General features: G+C 35.0%; 1 long non-coding RNA gene across 2 annotated transcripts in view; it reads right to left on the reverse strand.

Annotated features, from left to right (window-relative positions):
- The window catches only part of LOC147916853 (uncharacterized), a 52452-nt gene that overhangs the window by 22341 nt on the left and 5028 nt on the right, over positions 1 to 25083 (reverse strand). The window contains exon 1 of one of the 2 annotated variants that reach the window (XR_015552570.1): positions 5575 to 5668. The exons of the other annotated variant lie outside the window; for it this stretch is intronic. This is a non-coding gene — a long non-coding RNA (uncharacterized LOC147916853). Of the gene's footprint in view, positions 1 to 5574; positions 5669 to 25083 lie in introns of those variants that run through there. 2 annotated transcript variants of the gene reach the window in all.

The raw sequence follows: 25083 nt of genomic DNA on the forward strand, positions 1-25083 counted from the left end.
AACTTTGACTAATCAGTTTGCTCATGAAGCAGTTCCACATAGGTATAATACAGAGCAAGTACTCAGAAAATGTTAGCTATTATGGTGTTGGGGAAGAAACAGATATGGAGACTGTCATTATATAGCAAGAGCATACTTTTGTCCTAAACTGTATATAGCCCACAGAATCTTTTGTCTCCAACAAATCTTTTGTCTAAAACTCTTTAAAAGAACTGGCCACTTTTAATTGGCCTCATCCATACTTGTTTTTGTTATTGTTGTTGTTATCTTGTCTTCTCTAATAGATTGTGAGCTATTTGAGTGGAAAAATGAGTTTTCTTTCACTTTGCGTCCACAGAACTTAGCAAGTGCCTAGCATGCTGTGTTTAAGTCAGGAAGAAAAGAAGGAAGGGAACGGCATAGAAAGCAAAAGAGAAATCGTTTTTAAAAATAATGTCTTACATTTATGAAGCTTTAGATATGTCAAGTACTTTATATTTATTTTCTAAGTTCATCATATTAATCATTCTATTTATGTAAGCTTTATTAGCTCTACTTTATAGGTGAGATAATTGAGGCTTGAATAGAATAAATAATGTGCTCAAGTTTTCAGAGGTAGAAAAATAGTAGAGCCTGGGCTTGAAATCGTGGCTATTTCCTTTAAAAAATCCAAAATTCATCCAAAATTTTATGCTACCTCTGAGGAAAGAAAGGGGAGAAAAAAAGATGAGTAAACCAGGGAAGGAGGAAAAAGAAGAAAGGAAGGAAAAGAAAGATAGAAGGAAAGACAGAGGAAAGAGAGATTAAAAGATTAATTCAAAACTTGCTGAGGAGTCAAAGCAATATTTGCTCTTATGTGAGAAGCTATCAATGACTTTACTGATGCTCTTCACACAGGAACTAAAAAGGTCTCAGGAGAAATCATGCAGAAATGAGAAGAGAAGTTTCTTGAAACATTGTCTTGGAGTTATTTAGTTTAGAGGAGTTTTGTGATTTGTTTATCTCTAGGATAGAATATGATCTCTGTATTTGATACAATTAACATTAGAATTACATGTTCATTTAGTTAGGCTAGGACCATGGCATTGGGAGGAAAAAAAATAAACTAACCAACCATGGGATTAAAATACAAATCATTTCAGATTTTTGTCTCTCTGATAGTTTAGCTCCAGAATTGTTTTGGTAAATTTCTAGATTTAGAACAAAGATTTAGATTTAAAACAAAGAGTTCCAAATACTCAATTCATGTCTAGAGTCTAAAAGTGCTTGTTTCACATTGCTTCCTGTCCTTGTGTGATTTATTGTTTTAATTTTCAACACAAATTTTAGGGTTTTCAGGAAAGGATCTTAAGCAAGACCCACATTTGGGATTTGTTTCCTCCAAACCTAATTGTGGCTGGAGGATATTTACTTTATCATAGAGATAAAGACAAGCCAATGTTTTTCAGAGTGGACAATAGTTTCAAATGTCATCATGGCTTTACTACATCCATGAAAACTGTATGTGGCCACTGTCTGAGATAATTTGGAGAGTGTAAGACTTTTACGTTTTAGAAATTGTTCCGACTTAGGAGTAAAATACTGTAAAGTCTGGACATATTCGTGACTAATTCTTTGGATATCGGATTCCCTTCACAGTGAAGACCAGACAGTAAGAAAAGTTTTCCACTCATTCCCATAATCATCACTGCAGTAAAACCGCTACAGGAATTCTTATATTGAGGAAATGGAAAAACAAGTATAGAGAAGAGGCAGAGGAATAGAGAAATATATAGGTAAAGATGTAAAAATGGCATTTTGAAGATAGTTTCACTCATTTAAAAGAAGACAATTAAAAATCTCCCTAAGTATTCACAAACACAGTTCCTTCTTTGATGTTACCCTGAATCTTTGTTTTGGAGAATGACAGAGAGAAACTGAATGATGGATTTCTCAGTAATTGTGCAATATATTACATTTATTCATTTCATAAACATTTATTGGGTGCCTGCTAGAGGAAAGAGAGAGAATGTAAAATATACTCATAGTCCTGTAAGGCAGATATTATGCAATCTTGAATAGAAGGCGAGTTTAGAAAAAGTCTAAAACTTTGTAAAGAACATATATCGAGTGAATGGTGGAGCATGTTCAGACATTTTCTTCTTATATGTTTCCTTGTCTCACCCCACTTTCATAATTTTTTTATATAAAAGATGTTCAGGGGCCAGCCTGGTGGTATAGGGATTAAGTTCGTGAGCTCTGCTTTGACAGCCCCGGCTTCACAGGTTTGGAACCTGGACACAGACCAATGGACAACTTGTCAAGCCATGCTGCGGCGGCGTCCCATATAAAGTAGAGGAAGATGGGCACGGATGTTAGCCCAGGGCCAATCTTCCTCAGCAAAAAGAGGAGGATTGGCAATGGACGTTAGCTCAGGGCTAATCTTCCTCACAAAAAAATAAATAAATAAAGATGTTCAATGGATGCTTGCCTGTCAATCAAAGGAATCTGTCTCTCTATAACAACGGCGACTGAAGAGGTCAACCATTGTCAATAAAGGTGCCTTAAGTGAATCTGTTCAGCTCTGCTGATAGTCTTTATGCACTCGATTCCTCCCAGCCTCAGTAGTGTTCATAAAATAATATGGGAGCTATGAAACCCTTAAACAATGGTTAACAGTTATTAGCTTAAAAAATTTCTTAGAAACCTTATGAGGTGGGTCAAGGACACAATAGTGAAAGAAGCAATAAAGACTAAAAGCTTAAAATATGATACAAGAAGTATGGACAAAATTTTCTCTGCTGTTCACTTTAGCAAGAACTCATAAGTGAATATGACATAGAAAGTTAAAAAGTGAGTGTTTGGTGGCAATGGAGAAAAGTTATCTTTTGGTATTTAACACTTGTTAAGGAATTGTGATGCCCTACGGCACAAACTATACAATAATTGCTTCCTAAGACATTCCTTTAAAGGGATATAGTGTGGAGACTTAACAGAAAGAAAAATATTCTAAGTTTCTTAGTTTGTGCTTCAGGATAAAAATTCAAAGGTAATATACAACATTGATATGGATTAAACCCACAGGACGTTTCCTTCTGATCTTAATTTCTTAATCAGTTTCTTGTTAAGAACATTATGAAATTTTCAATATTATTTTAGAAAAAGCTTTCCAATTATCTGTTTAATTAGAAAGACAAACATCAGGAAAGCTACAACCACATATAACACTAAATATGATGTATTTGCATTGTATGAGTTGCATCTAAGAACAATATCTTTTTTTGTGTGTGTGTGTGAGGGAGATCAGCCCTGAGCTAACATCCGTGCTAATCCTCCTCTTTTTGCTGAGGAAGACCAGCTCTGAGCTAACATCTATTGCCAATCCTCCTCCTTTTTCTCCCCAAAGCCCCCCAGTAGATAGTTGTACATCATAGTTGCACATCCCCCCAGTTGCTGTATGTGGGACGCGGCCTCAGCATGGCCGGAGAAGCAGGGCATCTGTGCACACTCAGGATCCGAACCCGGGCCGCCAGTAGCAGAGCGCGCGCGCTTAACCGCTAAGCCACCGGGCCAGCCCAGAACAATATCTTTTTAAAGAAACTTCCATGGCAATTGATAACAGGATAAACTTTGCATTTGAAATGAAAGAAGACAAAATAATATCAGGAAGGAAATTTTTCAGAAACAAAATAATAATATTAAAGTTTGTTTGTACTTCATGCGTTTATTTAGCTAAACAAAAGTTTTTCTGAGAGAATAGACTATGGATTCGAAAGAAGCACATTTTTTTGTGTGCGTGTGAGGAAGATTGGCCCTGAGCTAATATCTGTGCCAAGCTTCATCTATTTTGTATGTGGGTTGCCACCACAGCATAGTTTGACAAGTGGTGTAGGTCCGCCTCTGGGATCTGAACCTGTGAACTCTGGGCCACTGAAGCAGAGCATGCCAAACCCAACCACTGTGCCACTGGGCCAGCCCCACAATTTTAATAAAAATAAATATCATGAACTAAACTGATAACTGCTGGTTCAATAACTAAAATGAATGACCAAGTTTCAGGGGTTAAAAAACATGGGCTCTGGAGGCAGACTGCCATGATTGGATATCAGTTCTGCCAACTATAAATTGTATGACTTTGGGCAAGTTATTTAATCTCTCTTTGCCTCATTGTGCCATCTGTAAAATGGGGAAAACAACAGTATCAATTTTATATGGTGATACTTAGGCACTTAAAATAATGGTTAGCATAAAATAAATCCCATAGAAAAGGTTGCTGTTGTTGTTATTTTCTAAGAAGTGTGTTTGTGGTGGGCAGCCAAAACAGAGTCTGGAAGATCACTGGGAAACTGGTGGGTGGATATAATAATAAGATCTGAATTTAATGAGATATTTGCTTCTGTGATAGGCAGATGATAAAAACCATTGACAAGTTTGGTTCATTTGTGAAAAACACACATACACAGATGTATGCATTCATCAGTACATTTTTAGGATAAAGAAAACTAGAATTATATATAAAATATATAGAATTATTTTTAAAAGTCAAAATAAATTTTTCTGAGTGAAGAAAAATTAGAAAACTAAAAGCATCTAAAAGAGCAAAAATATGTAAATTTTACAATGTATAGATGTGAGCGAAAGTTTAATTCTCTATTGACTTTGATATAGTATTTGTGTTTAAGGTACAAGGAATACTTGCTGTTACTTCATTTTTTTTCCCCACTATCCATTGTTGTTATCTTCCTAAAAACAGAAGACTTCTTAGACATGCTATTTTCAGAGCCCCACTCAAAACTATTCAAAAGGACATTTTCTCTTTCTTTCTAAATAAGAACATTTGATGTAAGAGGAATGACATCAACTTCATTATGGCATAAGATGCCACTTGTTTTTGTCCCCCCTTTACAACTAAAATTTGGTGTCCATCCAAAACAAAAGTGCCTCTGGGGGGTTGTGGGACCCAACACCATACCCCCAGGGACCCAGAAGGGGTCTCACCTGCTTTTGCATTGGGTAAAAGGGGGATAGACTTTGGTATGGGCTGTGGAATTGGCAGAAGCCTGTGAACCAGCTCCAACCCCTTCTGACTACAGTCAGGGAGCATCTGGAAAACAATGTCTTGGGCAGATATGCACAGACAAGAGAGCCTTAGTATAAGCCCAGTTTTCCAGAGGATAATTTCCAGTACTCTGTTGGAGCAAAAAACCAAAAATACGAGATTGGACACAGTGAACAGGGAAAAGGAACTTTGCCAGCATCATCTCTCCGCCAAGGGACACAACTTTGAGCTAGAGGAGGCCAGCGATCTCTCCTATGGGAAAAAGAGAGAGCTATGAGTGAGTGCCTGGCTTCCCCAGTTGTGCAGGAGGCTGCTAAAGAAATTCATTTCTCTCCTACAACACCCACAGTATTAAAGCAGGAGCTCCATGATGGGAGAGGAAAGAGATAGGGAAAGAGGCTAGTAAGAATATCAGACGGCATTAAAGAATGTGGTTCCTGGTGACTGCATTCTGGACTCTAGCAGGCAGCCCACCCATGAGCCTCTGGGCAAACCTCACCCCAGGATCTCCCCAACAGGCCTGTGGACAATCACAATGCCCCAAGAGCCAAGCTTACACCTCCTTCCACTCTGCGAGCAGCTCCTTGTGTGTCACTCTGAGGGCAGCGGCAAGAGTGAGCTCAGGTACACAGGAAGCATGCACAAAAACAGGCCAGCATCTGCAGGCAAGAGAGAAGCCATAATCTTGCGCTATAGCACAACCTTTGAGAAAACAAAAGAGAAGATACCAGCAGTCAGCCTGGTGCATTATAAGATCAGGAGAAGAAATACAAGCTTAAGAATCATGCCACAAAAGGGAGCAAAAAGTATGGAGCAGGTGTATCCTTAAAAGGTTGGAGAAAGTCTCAGAATATATAGCAGGACCAACAAAAACTATTTCTCACCTGAAGGCAAGTGGTAAAAATTGGAGGAGGTGACTGCTACTTCAAATGTGAAAACACCAACACAAAACTGCAAAGAACTTGAAGAATAAAGGAAATATGATATCCAAAAAAGATCACAATAATCCTCCTGTAACTGAACCCAAAGACATGGAGATTTGCAATCTATCCAATAAAAAATTCAAAATAGCTGTTGAGGAAACTCAATAAGGTATAAGAAAACACAGAAAGACAATTCAATGAAATCTGGAAAACAATTCAAAAGCAAAATGAGACCTTTAACAAAGAGATAGAAATCATAAAAGAGAACCAAACAGATATTCTGAAGCTGAAGAATTCAATGAATGAAATGAAGAATGAAACAGAAAGCATCAACATCAGAATAGACCAAGGAGAAGAAAGAATCAATGAATTAGAATATAGGAACTTTGAAGTAACCCAGTAAGAGGAGAACAAAGTAAAAAGAATGAAAAAGAGCAAAGAAAGACTACATGATCTATGGATCACCATAAAGAACTAAAGTCAGGATCATTGGAGTTTCAGAAGGAGAAGAGAGGGAGGAGGGGCAGAAAGCTTATTTAAAGAAATGATGGCTGAGAACTTCCCAAACTTGGGGAGAGATTTGGACATTCAAATTTATGAAGCCAATAGATCACCCCATTATTTCAATCCAAAATGATCTTCTCCAAGACACATTTTAATGAAACTGTCTAAAATTAAAGACAAAGAGAAAATCCTAAAAACAGCCAAAGAAAAAAAGACTGAAAACTACAAAGGAACTCTCATTAGGCTATCAACAGATTTCTCAGCAGAAAACTTACAGGCTAGTAGAGAGTGGGATTTTATTTTCAAAGTACTGAAAGAAAAAAAATTGTCAGCCAAGAATGGTCTATCTGGCAAAATTATCCTTCAGAAATGGAGGAAAAATAATGACTTTCCCTGACAAACAAAAACTAAGAGAGTTCATCACCACTAAAACTGCCTTACAAGAAGTGAAGAAAGGAGTTCTTCAAATTGAAATGAAAAGACTCTGATTAGTAACATGAAAACATACAAAAATGTACAGCATACTTGATAAAAGTAACCATAAAGTCAGATTTAGAAAACTCTAATTCTGTAATACGATGGTGTGTTAACCACTTACCTATAGTGTAAAGGTTAAAGGAAAAGAGTATTAAAATAACTATAGCTACTATAATTTGTTAACTATAATTTTTTAATTAATATACAATATAAAAAGATAAATTTTACACATTAAAAACATAAAAAGGGGGAAGTAAAAGGGTAAAGTTTTTGTATGTGATCAAAGTTAAGTTGCTATCAGCATAAAATAGACTATTATATCTATAAGATGTTTTATGTAAGCCTCATGGTAATTACAAAGCAAAATAACAATAGTAGATTCACAAAAGATAAAGAGAAGAGAATCAGAGCATACCACCACAGAAAATTACCAATCCACAAAGATCAGAGCAGAAATAAATGAAAGAGAGAACAGAAAAACAACAGAAAAGATCAATGAAACTAACAGCTGGTTTTTGAAAAGATAAACGAAATTAATAAAACTTTAGCTAGACCAACTAAGAAAAAGAGAGAAGTCTCAAATAAATAAAATCAGAAATGAAAGAGGAGACATCACAACTGATATCACACAAATACAAAGGATCATAGGAACCACTATGAACAATTATATGCTAACAAATTGGATGACCTAAAAGAAATGGATATGTTCCTAGAAACATAAAACTTACCAAGACTGAATTATGAAGAAGTAGAAAATGTGAACAGACCAATAGAGTAGTCCCCCCCTAATCCGTGGGGGATATGTTTTAAGACCCCTTGTGGATGCCTCAAACTGTAGATGATACAGAGCGCTATATTTACTATGTTTTCTCCTAACTAACAGGCTAATGGGTGGGTAGCATATACAACATGGATACATTGGACAAGGTGTGAGTCACATCCTAAGTTGGATGGAGTGGGACATGGCAAGATTTTATCACACTACTCATAATGGTGCACAATTTAAAATTATGAATCGTTTATTTCTGGAATTTTTCATTTAATGTTTTTGGACTACAGTTGACCATGGGTAATTAAAACCCCAGAAAGCAAAACCACAGATAAGGGGGGACTGCTATAATGAGTAAGGAGATTGAGTCAGTAACCAAGAACCTCCCAACAATGAAAAGCCCAGGACAAGATGTTTTCACTCTTGAATTCTACCAAACATTTAAAGAATAGTTAATGCTAATAGTTCTCAAACTCTTTCACAAAATAGAAGAGGAGGGAGCACTCCTAAACTCATTTTACAAGGCCCATGTTAGCCTGACACCAAAGCCAGATAAGGACACTATGAGAAAAGAAAACTACATGTTAATATCCCTGATGAATACAGAGATAAGAATTCTCAGCAAAATATTAGCAAACTGAATTCAACAGCACATTAAAAGGATTATACACCATGATAAAGTGGGATTTATTACTGGGATGCAAGGATAGTCCAACATGCACAAATCAATAAATGTGATACATCACATTCATAAAATGAAAGACAAAAATTATACAATCATCTCAATAAATGCTGAAAAGGCATTTCATGAAATACATCATTCTTGCATGATAAAAACCGTCAAAATTTTGGTATAGAAGGAATATACATAATAAAAGCCATGTGTGACAAATCCACAGCTAATCATACTCAACTGTGTAAGGTTGAAAGCATTTCCCCTAAGATCAGGAACAAGACACAGGTTTCCACTCTCACCACTCTTATTCAACATAGTACTGGAAGTCCTAGCTAGAGCAATCAGGCAAGAAAAAGAAATAAAAGGCATGCAAATTTGAAAGGAAGTAGTAAAATTGTCTTTATTTGCAGGTGATATGATCTTATATATAGAAAATCCTAAAGACTCAACCATAAAACTGTTGGAACATATCAACAAATTCAGTAAAGTTGCAGGATATAAAATCAACATACAGAAATCAGTTGCACTTCTATACACTAACAACTAAATATCTGAAAAAGAAATAAAGAAAACAATTACATTCACAATAATAGCAGAAACAATAAAATACTTAGGAATAAATTTAACCAAGGAAGTGAAAGATCTGCACAATGAAAACAATACATTGATGAAAGAAATTGAAGAAGACACAAACAAATGGAAAGACAACTCATGTTCATGAATCAGAATAATTAATATTGTTAAAAAGTCAACACTACCCAAAACCATCTGTAAATTTAATTCAATCCCTAACAGAATTCCAATGGTATTTTTCACAGAAATAAAAACAAAAAACAGTTATGTGTTGAAATGTTCTCTAATATTTAAAAAGATGCTGCTCATCATATTTGGACGTTCTGAAAATTTCTTAGAACAGAAGTCATTTTATTTCTGTTTCAACCAATGAAAAGAAAAATTCTATATTCAATATATATTTATTGTTTTCGTATATTTTCATCCCAAGATTATGGTCTAATCCAGAAGAACTTTAGCCAAGTCCATACATTTTAACAAGAGACCTCAGGCAATTTTCTTAGTTATCTACAAAAACTGTAACTGAATGAAGTGAAGGCAAGTTTTTTGTAATTTTCAGTCCATCTTATTTTTTGCTTTTGTTCCTATTCTGATTCAGCTAACCGTCGTTACTGTAACTTGTGTACTGGCAACCTGTGTGAGGTGGCGCAAATTCATAACTGTGTTATGGCTCAGTTTTCTCTGAACCATGGATGAAAGCATATGCTCATAGGGTAGTTGGGAGGAATTAAGGAGATAATGTGTGCAAAGCACTGTTGCTGGCATAAAACAGTGTTTAATAAACCACTGTCACTTATTTTATCACTATATGCCCATCCTTTACCTTAATGTTTTTAATATATGTGCTACCAAAGTGAGCACATAATTTTTTCCGGGGCTATACAGTCTGCCCTCCATATTCGCAGATTCAACCGACCACGGATCAAAAAGCCTATGATGGTTGCCTCTGTACTGAACACATACAGACTTTTTTTTCTTGTCATTATTCCCTAAACAATACACTATAGCAACTATTTACATAGCATTTACATTGTACTAAGTGGTATAAATAATCTAGAGATGATTTAAAATGTACAGAAGGGTGGGCATAGGTTATATGCAAATACTACACCATTTTATAGTACAAGGAACTCGAGTATCTGCAGCTTTTGGTATCCACAGGGGTCCTAGAAAATAATCCTGAAGAACGACTATATTTCATATCCCTGTTATCTCTCTTTTGACTATATTTGTAGCCTTGAAATTCTCCAGCATTTGCCTCTTTCATTATTTGTCTCTATACATTGAACACACATTGAGCACTTACTGTGTTCCAGGCAGGTGTGCAAGGTGTTTGATATACAAAAATCTTGGCTGGCCCTATTATCTTTACTGCACTTGATTTAATAACTAAAGCATGATCCAGGTTAGACCAACATATTACAGACATTCTTGGATAAAGTGTTATATAGAAAGTGTTCTAGTTTTGTTTTTGGATAAAGTATGGTTTTTTTTCCTTGGATAAAATGTTATAGAAAGTGTTATCGTTTTGTTTTGTTTGTTTGCTTGCTTGTTTTGAACCTTTAATGAGAAATAAAATATAACATCAACAAACACCGTGTGTTTGTTGAGTCACTGGATCAAGGGTTGGGGATGCACAGGACAGAACAAGCAAACTGTCTCTCTTTTTCAGTGCATTTTATCTGTGGGGACAGTGATGAGCCAAGTGACACATTACTGAGTAAAAAGACCAGTTCACTGAACACTGTCTTCCAATTCTAGTGATACAAATATGTAAATTCGAGATTATTCCTAAGTAATTTTTTCCAAAAAATTTTTCTCTATCTGAATGGCCAGTTTTATAGGCTTCTCAGCTCCTCTCATTAGATTTTTTTTGTTTGTTTCCTGAATCAACATACAACAAAACACAGGCGCAAACTATTTGAAAACTCAGGAGATCTTGTTTTAACGGATTCAGTAAAAGGAAATCCCAATAACTGTTGGTTCTGGGAGATTCTGACATCTGTATTTGGCACAGAAGTGAGCAGCATAACTTACGTTACACTTTAGATCAGATAAACACACCCCCCCACATGCAAACATATACACAAAGATGGAAGGGAGAAGCAGCTCTGTAGGTTGGAGAAAAGGTTTCTTTAGATGAAGGAAATAGGCTTTATTTAGGCATGATACGTTTGACCGATTTTTTGATTTCTCATCAAGCTGGATGGAGGTAACCATAAATTTGAATTGTAGAATTGAAAGAAATGACTGAATATTTCAGCATTCCTAAATGTAAGCGTATTCACAGGTATAGTTGTGAAAACTTTGAAACTGTGAGGGAAAAGTGTTTTTCCATTACATTCCTTAATAACTATACCTTCCTTTTCCATTTAAAGTATGACGTTGCACACAATCAATTGTGACACATTCAACTTATCCTTTTCATCAAAGATTATTCATTTTCGTATCAACTACTTAGATTAGGACCTAGCACTTGACTCTATTCCTGCCCTATCTGTGGAGGAGGGACAGACGTGGAAGAAAACATGTGGCTAAGGGCAGGGAAGAGTAATCAAATATAAATTCTCATTTCAGAAATAAATGAGTTAATGGGAAACATGAATAGTACAGAAACTAGCTCAAAGTAAATGCTAAATTTTAGTAATTATTACAATAACTCAGATATCAGCCAGGACCCTCCCTACCTCTTGAGATATAAGTCAAAATGCCTGGAATGTCCCAAATTCCACAGCTTTTGGATTACCAAAACCCTTGAAGGGAATTCAAGTTTCACATGTGAATATATTATATATTTGCATTTATATTTGAAGTCAAAGGCTATTTATATTTTTCTTCTGTATTCTCCATCCTCTCATATTTTAGAGCAGATAGGAAGTGTTCAATCAAGTTGCACTAATGGTAACATCTTAGTTAAAAGCATCATGTCTTGTACATGGCATTTAAATCAACATTCTTTAAATTGAATTGAGTTAAATCTTACAAAGACTTTTTGTTATTTGGAGCAATAAAGTTAGTAAATAAATTTAATTGTAAATTATCAAGTTATCAACTAAGAAAGATTAACATAAGAAAAGGAAACACAGATTTCAGTCTGGTTTTGTATCTAATATAAATTACGTAGAGAAACATCATAGAATGTCTAGAAAATGTGACTACCAGGAGAGGAGGTGTAAATTAAGTAATTAACAAGAAGTAGGCTTGAGACTTTTTTAGTGTCTAAAGGGAGATGATAGTCAAGAAAGAAAAAGAAAATATGGAATAGTTGAAATGAAAAAAGTCATTTGGAAAATTCAGAAACTTCCATATTATGTGAGGCAATGAAAACTCTTTTTTGATCTTAATGCTAGAGAATATAGCCAATCTCTCTTACATTGGTCTATCTACTACTCTAAATTATCTTTTGACATCAATAGGTAGTGTATCTTTATTTTTATGCTGGACAGTGTGAGCAGGAAGCAGAGAGGCAGTGGCCTTGTGGTCAGGATGTCAGTGACAGCTTAGATCCTGCCCTCCATTCCCATCCTGCCTTATTTATTTTAGAAAAGAAACACTTTAGTTAAGGAACAGAAAAAATGATACAATACTAAACTTACTTATTTGATATATAAGAGATCTACAAATGCATAGCTGTTGGCCTCCAGATCATCTGATCTTTGACAGGAAGCACAGGGAAAGATGCCCGCTGTGGCTACCTGCCTCAAGACAGCGATATATTCTGAGAGTTTACGTTTGCATTTCTTAACTCTATTCCTGTCGCTTTAGATGAGAATGTTTTGAACCTACCATCTGCATGTTGTAGGCAACATTCACTTCAATAAACTCAATAAAATGTCACCCTGGTATATTTCTGACTCTGCCAATAACCAAAATAAGCCATTTTCCCTCTTAAATGTGTTTCAGTTTCTCCAATGGTGAAATATATGAGCTTGTTTCTTACCAACTGAGAATGATGTTGTGATTATAGAACATTCTACTACAGGTCAGAAGGAGGCTATAAGTCAGAAATTTATCTAGTTGAATTTCAGAAGTTTAGACAAAGATGTATTTTAATTGGATCAAATAGGTTATAGTTCTAGTAAATCCCTTTCAGATCCTCCATGGACACGTTGATACAGTGACTTGTGCAATTTAAGTGAAAGAACATCATGTGCAGGTGAACTTTAAATTCATCCCAAGATAAAGATAAAAAGTTTATTTATGTTTGCTTATCTACAGTTCACATACTTCATTTCTTGTTGTTGTTATTTTTCTTCTTTGCAAAATTCACTGCTACAATGACATCATTGAACAAAAAAAATCATAATTTGGAAGATTTTGTCTTATAGTGACATGCGTAAGATCTATTCCAATGATTTTTTTTGTTTCCTTTTAGTCTACTTTGTGAAAAGCTTTTGATTCGGGTTTGATGGCTGTGGTAGGCAGAATAATAGCTCCTAAATGCTCCAATCCCCAGAACTTATGAATATGTTACCTTACCTGGCCCCTTTTACAGATCTGATTAAGGTAAGGACTTTGAGATGCAGAGATTAACCTGGATTATCCGGTGGGTCCAATCACAAAAGTCCTTATAAGGGAAAGAGGGAGACAGCAGAGTTAGAGGAGATGTGACAACAAAATTAGAGGTCATTAGAGTGATATGATTGTGGGAAGAGGGCCAGAAGCCAAGGAATGTGAGCAACTTCTAGAAGCTGGAAAAGGAAAAGCAAGGTTTTTCCCCTAAAGTCTCCAGAAGGAAAGCAGCCATGCCAGCACATTGATTTTAGCCCCATAATATTCATTTCACACTTCTGACCTTCAGAACGACAAGAAAATAAATTTGTGCTGCTTTAAGCCACTAAATTTGGTAATTTTTTACAACAGCAATGGGAATCTAACACAACTGGTAATTTGTTATGAGTCCTAAAAGTAGACCATGTTAGTCTTAATAAAAAATTGTCCAAGTCTGAATCCTAAGACCTGTGAATATGGTACCTTATAAGGCAAAAGGGACTTTGTAGATGCGGTTAAGAATGTAGGGATGGGGAAATTTTCTTGGAATACAAATGTGTGCCCAAGCTAATCTCATGGGTCCTTAAAAACAGAAATCTTTTCGTGGCTGTTGTCAGAGGAAGATGTGAAAACAGAAGAAAGGTTGAAGAGTTGCAGTTTGGCTGGCTTTAAGATGGAGGAAGGAGGCCATGAACCAAGGAATGTGAATGGCTTCTAGAAGCTGGGAAAAGCAAGGAAACAGATTTTCCCCTAGAGCCTCTAGAAATGAACGTAACCTTGGTGGCACCTTGATTTTAACCTATTTTGGACTTCTAACCTACAGGACCTTAAGATAAATTTATATTGTTATAACTCAAAATAAAGTTGAATTTTAGATGAACAATGTTTTCTCCCCTCTTTTTTTTTTTATTATACGCATTTCACATGCAATATTTGGGGCATATTTATACTAAATATTAGTGTGTTGTTTATTTTCAATTCAAATTTAATTGAATCTCCTGTACTTTATCTGGTGACCCTACTAGTGTGTTTATTAAAATAAAATTCAACTGGAAGACTAAATGTTTCTGGAATAGGAATTTATAATAGCTTTGTTGAATCTTATAACGGTGCACGTAAAATACACGTATAAACAATACAATTAATTAGCCATTCTTTTGGTGCTGTGGAAAACCTTATAGTAACTTGCTTAAGTGATAAATTTGGAAAAACTGAATGCCCGGCTAAAATTTAGTTTTGAAAATATTTTCCTGTATAAGTATAGATGCTTATAACCTCAAAATTTTAGGAAAAAGCACACTTCACTTGTTATCATAAACACTAATAAAAATTCATCTCATAAATATATGAGAATTAAATCTATATATATAGAGTATAGAGTAACTATATACTACTGGGACTTCTTATATGCCTAACATTCACTTTTGCCAATAAAAATCTCCAAATGAGACAGAGAGTAATTAATCACTAACTTCATTAACATGAACTCAAATTTGCACTTTATTTCTCAAAAAATTAATTAAGAAAGTGAAAAAATATTAAAGTAATATATAATGTAAATGTGGTTCTCTCTTTGGAGATTTAAGCCACTGCAATCTTTTTACCTTAGGGAAATGGGTCATGGAATTTTAAAAGCAAGAGTATAAATCAGTAGCCTTGTCATTTCTCTGAAAGACTACTACACTAATGACAGCAATTATTTTTAAAAGACTGTTTTGAAATGTGTGGAATTGAGCCTTAATAATTTAGCTCTCTCTTTATAAATGTGCTCTCCTTCATCTATGAGAATTAAGTTACTTCTCAAACCTCATCAGCGGGGATGTGTCTGCACTAATTCATCCCTGCCCATTGTCTCTGTTCTCCTTTTGATGAACAACACACAGGGTGCATAGGCTTGTTGGGGGTAGCTATATACATTGCAATGCCCCCTGATAAATAAAACAAGGTGCCCCAAACCTTGATCCCTTTAGAATCACAATATTTTTTTCTGCTTAGGGATTCATCAATTTCTTCCAAGTTGTCAGAAGTCTTATTTTATATTATAGATTTAGCAAGTAAATTGAAATAGAGATGCATGGATGTGCTGATCTTGTGATCCCGGATATAAAGTCAACAAAAACAAGTTGCATGTTTTCATGCTTGCAAATGCAGCTTTTCTTTGACTTTGAATGATATATCTGTATTGAAGACTGCACTGTATCTTGCATTTGCCTTGGAAATTTGGAAGTAGCTCTTGGCCCAAAGCAACAATATTTTCTCTTGTCACTTAGTGTGGTCTGAGGTGTGCTACTGAAAAACAATTTCTAAGAAGGAAAAAGAAGTATCTCCTCTGTGGTCTTGCTCCGGAGTCTCACACATTGATATTATAAGTTCATCCTGTAGTTTAAGGCGGGGCCAGCAAATTTTTTCTATAAAGGGCAAATCAGTAAATATTTTCAGTTCTGTGGGTATAAGGTCTCAGTTATAACTACTCAACTCCATCACTATAGCACTGAGGAAGCCATAGAGAATACGGAAATATGAAGGAACATGGCTGTGGCTGTGTTCTAACAAATTTTATTTACAAATAAAGGCAATAGAACAGATTTGACCTATGGGCCATAGTGTTATCTACTTCATTATAAAGCATTACCTCTTTAGAAGGCTGTGGAAAATTTCAAACCTTTTAGAAAAGAACCATATTAAGTCATGAAATAATTAGATATTATATTAAAAAGGGTCAATTGTGATCATGAAACTTTGATTTTAAATAGTTAATTAGCTTTTTTTGCTCTAAGATTTATCAGAGTCTTTAATATGCTAATATATATTGTAGATTTCCAAGACTGGATTATGATATAAATTGTTTCCGAAATAGCACCTTAATTTTGCAGCACAGCTGTAACGCTTAAAAATACTGACCATTAGCAGAGAACATAGTCTACATGGGCAGCCATGCTTAGGACATGGTTAGGTAGCCAGGGAGGTGTAAAGTGTTCTTGGGTTTAAGACCCAGAAGAGATGGAAAAAACACAGAAGAGCCAAAGGTGGAATGTAGATAATGAATTATTCTTTTGACTCAGAGTGAAATTGTGCTTCCAACAGCAGTGATATTCTGAGCAGTGAAGGAAGATAAAAAGTTATAGAAAGATTTGTTTTACGGCTGTTGAATGGGAATTGATTTGCAAAAATTATGTATTTATTCAGAAAAGTTTAGTATCAGATACTCATGAAAATGGACACAAATTGAAAGAAAGTATATCTTAAATGGGCCATTAAATACAAAATTACATAATACTAATATTTAATCTTCATTAGAAATATGTTTTTGATATTTTGTACAAGAAACTGTTTATGTTTTGTCTATCTATAGCATCAGGCTCTTTCATTCTGGGAAAAATACTTGTAGTGATATCCCTTGAGCAGGAGAATGAGCCCACAGTTTAATGAGAAGGGAATACTTTCCTACATTAATTTCAGAATAACATTTCTTTTACTAAATCCCTTTCTAATATTTATAGAGAAACTCCACTGCACAGGTGAAAATATCTAGCCAGCTCTAAAAATAAAAAGCCTCATTACGATGACTGGCATAGAATAGCACTCAATTCTAGAGCATTTATCATAATGAAAAGTGTGGCGTTGCGAAGGAGAAATCATAATAGGCATTCACACTTTGGAATGACCATTTCTAAAAAGCTGTAAATAAACCATGGAATTCTGATAATTACCTTTGGAAAACTAAAGTTACATAATGCTAAGTTTAAGTATTTATTTATCTACCTGTTCACTTTTTTAAATTTTAATTTAAATTTTATTATACTGATAAGAAAAGGTTTATTGTTGCCCTGCTTCTGCATTTTTTCATTCCTCATCTATTCATTTGGCTTATTCCAAGCACTGAGCGTTAAACGAGGCTCTGGATTTAAAACAGGGCACATTTGTTTTCTAAGTTCTTTTCTGGTTTTCAGGGGCCTCCACTCCACTCCCCCAAATTTTAGGCCCTTCATATTACCTCTAATTGTCCAACATGCTTGATAAAGGCTCATTCTTCTTAAGCATTGTATCATGAGCTCCAAAATTACCTTTGACTACTTCTTTTCTTCCACCTTGTAAAATTATTCATTCTATTTTCTACGTCTGCAGAGGATAAGAACTAATCTAATTCCTGCCAAAATACATAAACTAACGTTAAATTCTCCATGGATATATTTTCATTTTAAAAGTTACTATGATGGTAAATTATCTAAGTTTCTATTCCCATTTTAATTTTAATGCAATATTGCTCTTGTGCCATATTTTACAGATTATACGTTGACCTCTACGTTTTTCATCTACTGTTCTATTGTCTCTCTGTTCCTACTGTTTCTGTTGTTTCTCATGTTTCAAATGTCTGTTTCCATACTTTAATACATACCTCAGTGACCTAGAATTCCTGGCTTTTTCTTTCTTTCTTTCTTTCTTTTTTTGTGAGGAAGATTAGCTCTGAGCTAACATCCATTGCCAATCCTCCTCTTTTTGCTGAGGAAGATTGGCCCTGGGCAAACATCCATGCCCATCTTCCTCCACTTTATGTGGGATGTGCCACAGCATGGCTTGACAAGCAGTGTGTCGGTCCATGCGCAGACTCCAAACCTGCGACCCCCAGGCCACCGATGCAGAGCGAGCAAACTTAACCACTGTGCCACCAGGCTGGCACCTTGGCTTTTTTTTTTTGAGATGAGTAGTCCAAAGGTAATTATCAGAATTCCATGGTGTATTTATAGCTTTTTAGAGATGATCATTCCAAAGTAGAATCATAATCTCAGAGTAATTATTATAGCTGTAGAAACTTTATTTTACCTATACCTATTCATTTTGAAAATGAAAAAGTTGAGGTCTAGAGAGTCACACAAATTCTCTCAGAAATCAGGTCTCAAGCTTTCATATTTATAATACTTTCCAATCCTTTATGCTAGAAGTACAACTGTGGAACAAATTTTGGTAGTAGAAATAGTACCAAACAGCTACCTTGGTGGAGTTCCCAATATGTGTCAGATATGATACTTCTATTAATTCTACTCCTTGTAAGCATATCACAAGATTGATATTATTATACTTGTTTAATGTGGGAAACTGAGAATCAGAGAAGTTAATTAACTTCCTTCTGGAGAATTCTACTTTCAGCTCAGGTATGTTTGACTCAATAATCTCATCTTTTCTACCGTAACTTACTGCCTCTCTGAGTACTTTGAAAAGAACTAGATTCCATGGCTAACTCAGATGTGAAGTAATTTTAATTGTGTAAATTTTGTTTTTGTTTGTTTTCTGAGGCATCGTTTACCTTTATCTTACACATAGTATTCTCTGTCAAAGATACACTAGCCTCTAGTCAAAGAAGACCCCACAGAAACTAGAGAATAAGGAAAATATCTTTGAAGGGTTCATAGTATATAAAAATGCTTTTTCGTAATACCAAATGAAGTTTTACCCTTTTTACAACTTGCTCACATTACTAACAACTAAGGCAAGGATGTCTTTAAATTTTCACTTGTAACAAGACCAACTTCTGGAAAATTTTCTTTCTGTAAGTAGTGTTTGAAACATAAATAATATTGCCAGATCTAGATTTTGTAGTTGTCCAGATATTGTCAAGAAAGTGAGAAAATATAATGTGTGTCATTACATTGCCCCCAATTAATTAGTAGCCACTTTTATAATTTATTCTGAAGAAACTACTCTATTTTATATACTGGCTCATTGTTCAAGTTAAAACAGGGTATCCTCTAATTTAAAAGCTCTCCTTTTGAAAATTCTATATATGTTTACTTATCCTTAATAAAAAGCATAGATCTCAAGTTTTTGCAGAAAGATTGAGCTCCAGATGATGGTGCTTTAAAGGAAGCAGGTACCCATCATATCTCTCTCCTAAACTATTCAGTATCAGCAATGATAACAAAACTACAAGAGCCTGACTACAAAAATAGATCCCAGTACTACTTGTTAATAATGGCATTTGCTATTTTACTCGAATTATTTTTTCAGACTGCTCTGAGGCTGCTTAGGCCTTTAATGATCTTGTCATAGCAGAGAAAGCTGGAAACAATCTAAATTAATCTATATACATCAGATGCAAAACTCAAGACTGCAGAGGTGTGTTGGTTTTGTTTTGATTCATTGATTCTTTTGTCCAGCCTGCTGTCTGATGGCCCCTGAGAAGCACAAGAGGAGGTTATGCTGCTGAGGAAGGCAAGATTTACACTTGCTTCCCTGAGATGATGCTGCAAACTGAAACCATGTTGGGTTTAGGGCTGGTGAGTAGGGACGCATAGAAGAAGCACTCTCTGGAATTTTACATAATTATGGAAAATATTTTAGAGTATTTAGCATAAATCTATTCAGAAATATATATTTAAATGTCTTTAAAATTCTTTTACAATACCGATTTCTTGAAGAAGGCAAAGTGGCTGAGCGTGCCAGAGTGGAAAGCATCCATATCCGAAATAAGCCAACATGTACCCTAACAGCTCCAACGTCCATTTTATAGCCATAAACTGGTGATAATAATAATAATGTTTATCCACATTCATAAGGAAATTATAAGGTCTAATAAAGTAAAGGATGTGAATGTATAGTCTATTTTGGAAAGAGGATGTGAGTACACAAAATATATCAATGCCAGTTGTCAGTTACTGTGTTTTGTTATGATTAATGCCCACAGAGGCACTGTTACAAAGGCCAATAATAAGAAATAGCAAATCTTGTCAGTAGCAAAAGACCCAGAAGATAACTGTATTGGATACAGATTAGAGAAAATCTATGAATATCAATTTTATTACTGTTGTTTTTTCAATGTTTAGAAATAATTGGAGGCTATAGGTAAGTGGGCATTTCACACTCAATTCTCTTCGCAATAATGAGAAGAAAATCTTGCAAACTTCTTAAGGGATAAATTTGTGGATTAATGTGGTGTAGTAGAACAATGATATCTCATATATTTTTTATATAAATTCAATTTACTTTTTGTTTGTTTACCATTATAACTCATTAACACTGCTAAATTTATTATTGTCAAATTGGTGGCAGAGATTGTGGTTGTTTTCTGTAAAATATGGGCTACATGGCATGTATGACATTCATTGCAGAAGATCCTGGGGCAATCAGAAGTGTGTAGGGTTGCTGTTTGTGTGAAGCACACTCTGTAACTGGTAATTAGCCTATGCAATCTATGTAGAGAGACCTCTGGCTTCTAGTTAGGTAAGTCATGCCGTACATATTAGGCTGCCAAACTGATGACTCCAAAAAAGTGTTTTGTTGCTTTCATTTCAGAACTTTGCTAAAATTGGCAAGTCCTGAAAAGTGTACGCTTTCCTACCAGTAAGAACAGCGTGGAGATAATTTCTAAATTCCTCAGAAAAGTGGAAAACATTGTTTATAGAGGAATATCCAAGCCTGACGTTTAGAAAACGAGTGCATTTCACCTAGATGAAATAAGAATGGATGAGTTTCAGCCGTCCCGAGTTATTTTTGATTTTTCATGGCCATTAGTCCAGTCAATTGAACAGTAATTGATGAATCTGGAACATAAATCCCTGGGACATTCCCAATTCCATACTCTCAACCAGTATGCTACATGCCCTCCTTTTCCACACTTCCTTACTGCTTGTTATCTCTAAACATAAAGCTCTATGAAAGAGTATAATGCAGTAGGGATACCTTAAAACATTGGGAGATATTTTAAATGAGGTCAAGATCAAATATATTTCGTGAAGAGATCGCATTATATAAATACTTAATTCATAGCTGTCCTACATCTGATCCCCATTAGATTCTCCCCAAATAAACATAGTCAGAAGTATGCTATTTCTGGGAACCTTAATTACATAATAAAAGGTATATTATTTGGACTATATCCAATGAGGATATGGAGCCTGCACAAGTCATTAAACAAAGAATTTGAGAGATCTGGAGATAAAAAATAACGATGTTAAAGTGTTTAGTATAAGTTCTGTCCCATATTTGACCACATTTCAAACTGAAGTTGAGGGTTGCTTTTAGCTTGGTTTACTGCACTCTGGTCTGCCCAGTAGCACTGTGCTGTACTAGTCATGCTGTTACCTTTACTGGGAAATTTGTTGCTCCATAGCTTCTACCAGTCCAAATGGTACACAATATTCACAGTCCTGATCAAATTCCAACCCCTCTGGTAAATACAATCATCTTACTTAGCCCACATTAAGGTGTTTCCATTCTAGAGTCTTACGTCCATAAGAGTATGCCCCATGCTTTGCAGTCTTCAAATAACGGTGTTGCAGTATCTTTTTTCCTAAAATAATCTTTGAGCTGCAAGATCGATGTTTATATTTTTGCAACTTAAAAAAATCCGTAGTATACTCATAGGCATACTATAAAGTTCAGAGAAGATTAACAGATTGGCTGTAGTTTTATAAAGCATATTAATTCAATATTCCCTTGAAAAATTGACTCCTACAGGTTCTGTTTCCTCTTAGGATATAGAAGATTGCAAAAGAATATCACTAATATTTACAACAAAAGATACCATAAATCATAAAGAAATTATAATCTTTTCTCTCTATCTGAAAGCTGACGGATTAAGGCAAGCAGGTGGACGGAATTACAAATGGCTATAAAACACTTGAAGGAGAGATAGGACACATGAATCAGACACATGGTCCATTTTACATATGATAGATCACAGGAAAAAGAGTTGGGAGTCATAAAAATGATTAACAAGAAAATGACTCAAATGTAACAAATTCTTAAGGGCCAAGTATGGGCTTGCATTTAGTTTAGAATTCCTGGGTGGACAGACATGCGGGAAGTACACACCCTTTGACATCTCTTTACTATGGGCCTTCTCTGGATATTGATAAGAAATATTTACAGCAGAGACTTGAGGAAGCCACCTTGGTGGTTTAGATGTCAGAGCTTGATAAGATCTGAAAGAGGAATAGGAGAAGGCCTTCCACAACCCTGACCCTATGTAAGTAAAAGAGAGTGGTCAACCACCACTGACAACTCTGCTCTGATATAAAACAAAATTGTCTGCCACAGGGACAAAGACATAACCCCCCTCCCCCCACTGCATAAACTTCCAAGCAAAAGTCATCAAAAAAGAGTAGAATATCCATTTTTCCTACCCTGCACCGACACTGTAGAAAAGCCATTTGCCACCATAGAAAGAGCAGGAGGTTTGTTTCTAATATCCTATGCTGATACCAAGCAGAGACATGCTACAACTAAGGAAGGGTTGGGAAATTCATTCAAGCTCAAGAAATCTTACCAATAAAAAGGAGGCTTTGTGTGCCATGGGAGAAACGGTAGGAAACCTAAATATTGCAAAGGTCTTGCTCCTTAGGCTCAAGTTCACAGGGTCTGCCTAAGACTGAGGCTAAAGCAGAAGATCTGAGACACACTTTCTTCCCTCACCTCCATCACTGGGAGCCTTACATGGAGTAAAATGCAATAAGAGTTTATCACTAGGTTAGGGGCAAGAGTACAGAGAGCTATCCATTCTACGATGTAGGCATGTAGTGCATGCTGAAAGCTGAGGTTGGAGAGAAGCACTCAAAAACTATCTCCAAGGCTTCAGGCTACACAGTAAACACAAGATAGCTTTAATCTATTACTAAACTAATTTAAAACACTGAAGGTAAATATAAAAACTACAAAATCCAAATTCAGCTCAACTACAGACTACACTAGCCAATTCCACATACTAATGACCCAAAAGAAGAATAAACATACATATTTCCAATTAGTTACTTTAGTTTCTATTTTTTTTACAAAAAATACTTGACATTCAATACAATAATTATGAGACATGCAAAAAAGTAAGAATGAAAATGACCCATTGTCAAGAGATAAAATAGTCAGCAAAACCAGATATAAAGATGGCTGTGATGTTGAAATTATTAAAGAGGAATTAAAATAAATAGAAAATACAAGAACTGTGGGAAAGTATCAAGTTATCTAACAAATGTGTATTTTGAGTCTCAGAAAGAGAAGTGATGGAAAATGGGGTGCAGGAAATCACTGAAGTGATAATAGCTGAGAATTTTCTAAAATTAATATCAGAAAAAGTAGACTTCTGATCAAGAAATATTACTAATAGTAGACTTCTGATCAAGAATATTACTAAAGATGAAAAGCTAAATTAAAAAATAATAAAAAGCTCAATTTATCAACAAACTATAACAACCCTAAATGCATACATGCTTAATAACAGAACTTCAAATTACATAAAGCAAAATCTGATAGAATAGAGAAAGTAATAGACACATGCACAATTATACTTAAACATAGCTCTTTTAGTAATATAGAGATTTATAGTAATGTATGGTAATGTATAGACAAAACTCAGGAAACATATAGACTTGCACAACACTGTCAAATATATTGACCTAATTGACATTAATAGAACTTACTAACATGAGAAGATTACACATTCTGTTCAAGTACATGTGAGACATTCACCAAGTTAGACCATAATATGAGCCATAACATTTTAGTAAATTAAAAAAAATCATACATAGTATGTTTTCTGAAAACAATGGAATTAAAGTAGGAATAAGAATGAGAGAAAAAACAAGAAAATGTCTAATATGTTTGAAAAATAACAACCATACTTTGAAATATGCATGTGTAAAAGAGAAAAAGAGAATTTAAAAAAGTATTTTGAACTGAATGAAAATAAAATCCTAATATATCAAAATTTGTGGGGTGCAGCTAAAGCTGCTCTTAGAGGGAAATTTCGGACATTATACTCTTTTATTAGAAAAGAAAATAATCTCAAATTTAACCCAAAGTAAGTAGAAGGAAGGAAATAACAATGACAGAAGGAATCAATGAATTAGAAGCCAGAAAGAAAACATTATAGGAAATAAATCAAAGTAAAACGTGGTTGTTGAAAATATATTAAAATTGATAATCTTCTAGCTCACTTGACTAATGAAAAACAATACAAAAATTAATTTAATAATTAGAGGAATGAAAGAAGGAAAACCCCACAAAACCAACAGACATTAAAAAGAAAAAAAAAGGGGGTAATATTATCAATATTTAATGCCAATACATCCTAGAAATTCCAAAATATATAAAGAACTCATGCATCTCAACAACAAAAAAACTACCAACCCAATTAAAAAATGGGCAAAAGACCTGAACAGACATTTCTCCAAAGAAGATATACAGATGGCCAACAGACACATGAAAAGATGTTCAAAATCACTAACTATCAGGGAAATGCAAATCAAAACTACAATGAGATATCACCTCACGCCTGTCAGAATGGCTATAATTAACAAGACAGGAAACAACATGTGTTGGAGAGGATGTGGAGAGAAGGGAACTCTCCTACACTGCTGGTGGGAGTGCAAACTGGTGCAGCCACTATGGAAAACAGTATGGAGATTCCTCAAAAAATCAACGATAGAACTACCATATGATCCAGCTATTCCACTGTTGGGTATTTATCCAAAGAACTTGAAAACACCAATTTGCAAAGGTACATGCACCCCTGTGTTCATTGCAGCCTTATTCACGATAGCCAAGACTTGGAAGCAACCTAAGTGCCCATCAAGGGACGAATGGATAAAAAGCTGTGGTATATATACACAATGGAATACTACTCAGCCATAAGAAACGATGAAATCCAGCCATTTGTGACAACATG

Source organism: Ceratotherium simum, chromosome 6 (genome assembly GCF_057802395.1).
Source record: "Ceratotherium simum simum isolate JZ-2026a chromosome 6, ASM5780239v1, whole genome shotgun sequence".
NCBI lineage: Eukaryota > Metazoa > Chordata > Mammalia > Perissodactyla > Rhinocerotidae > Ceratotherium > Ceratotherium simum.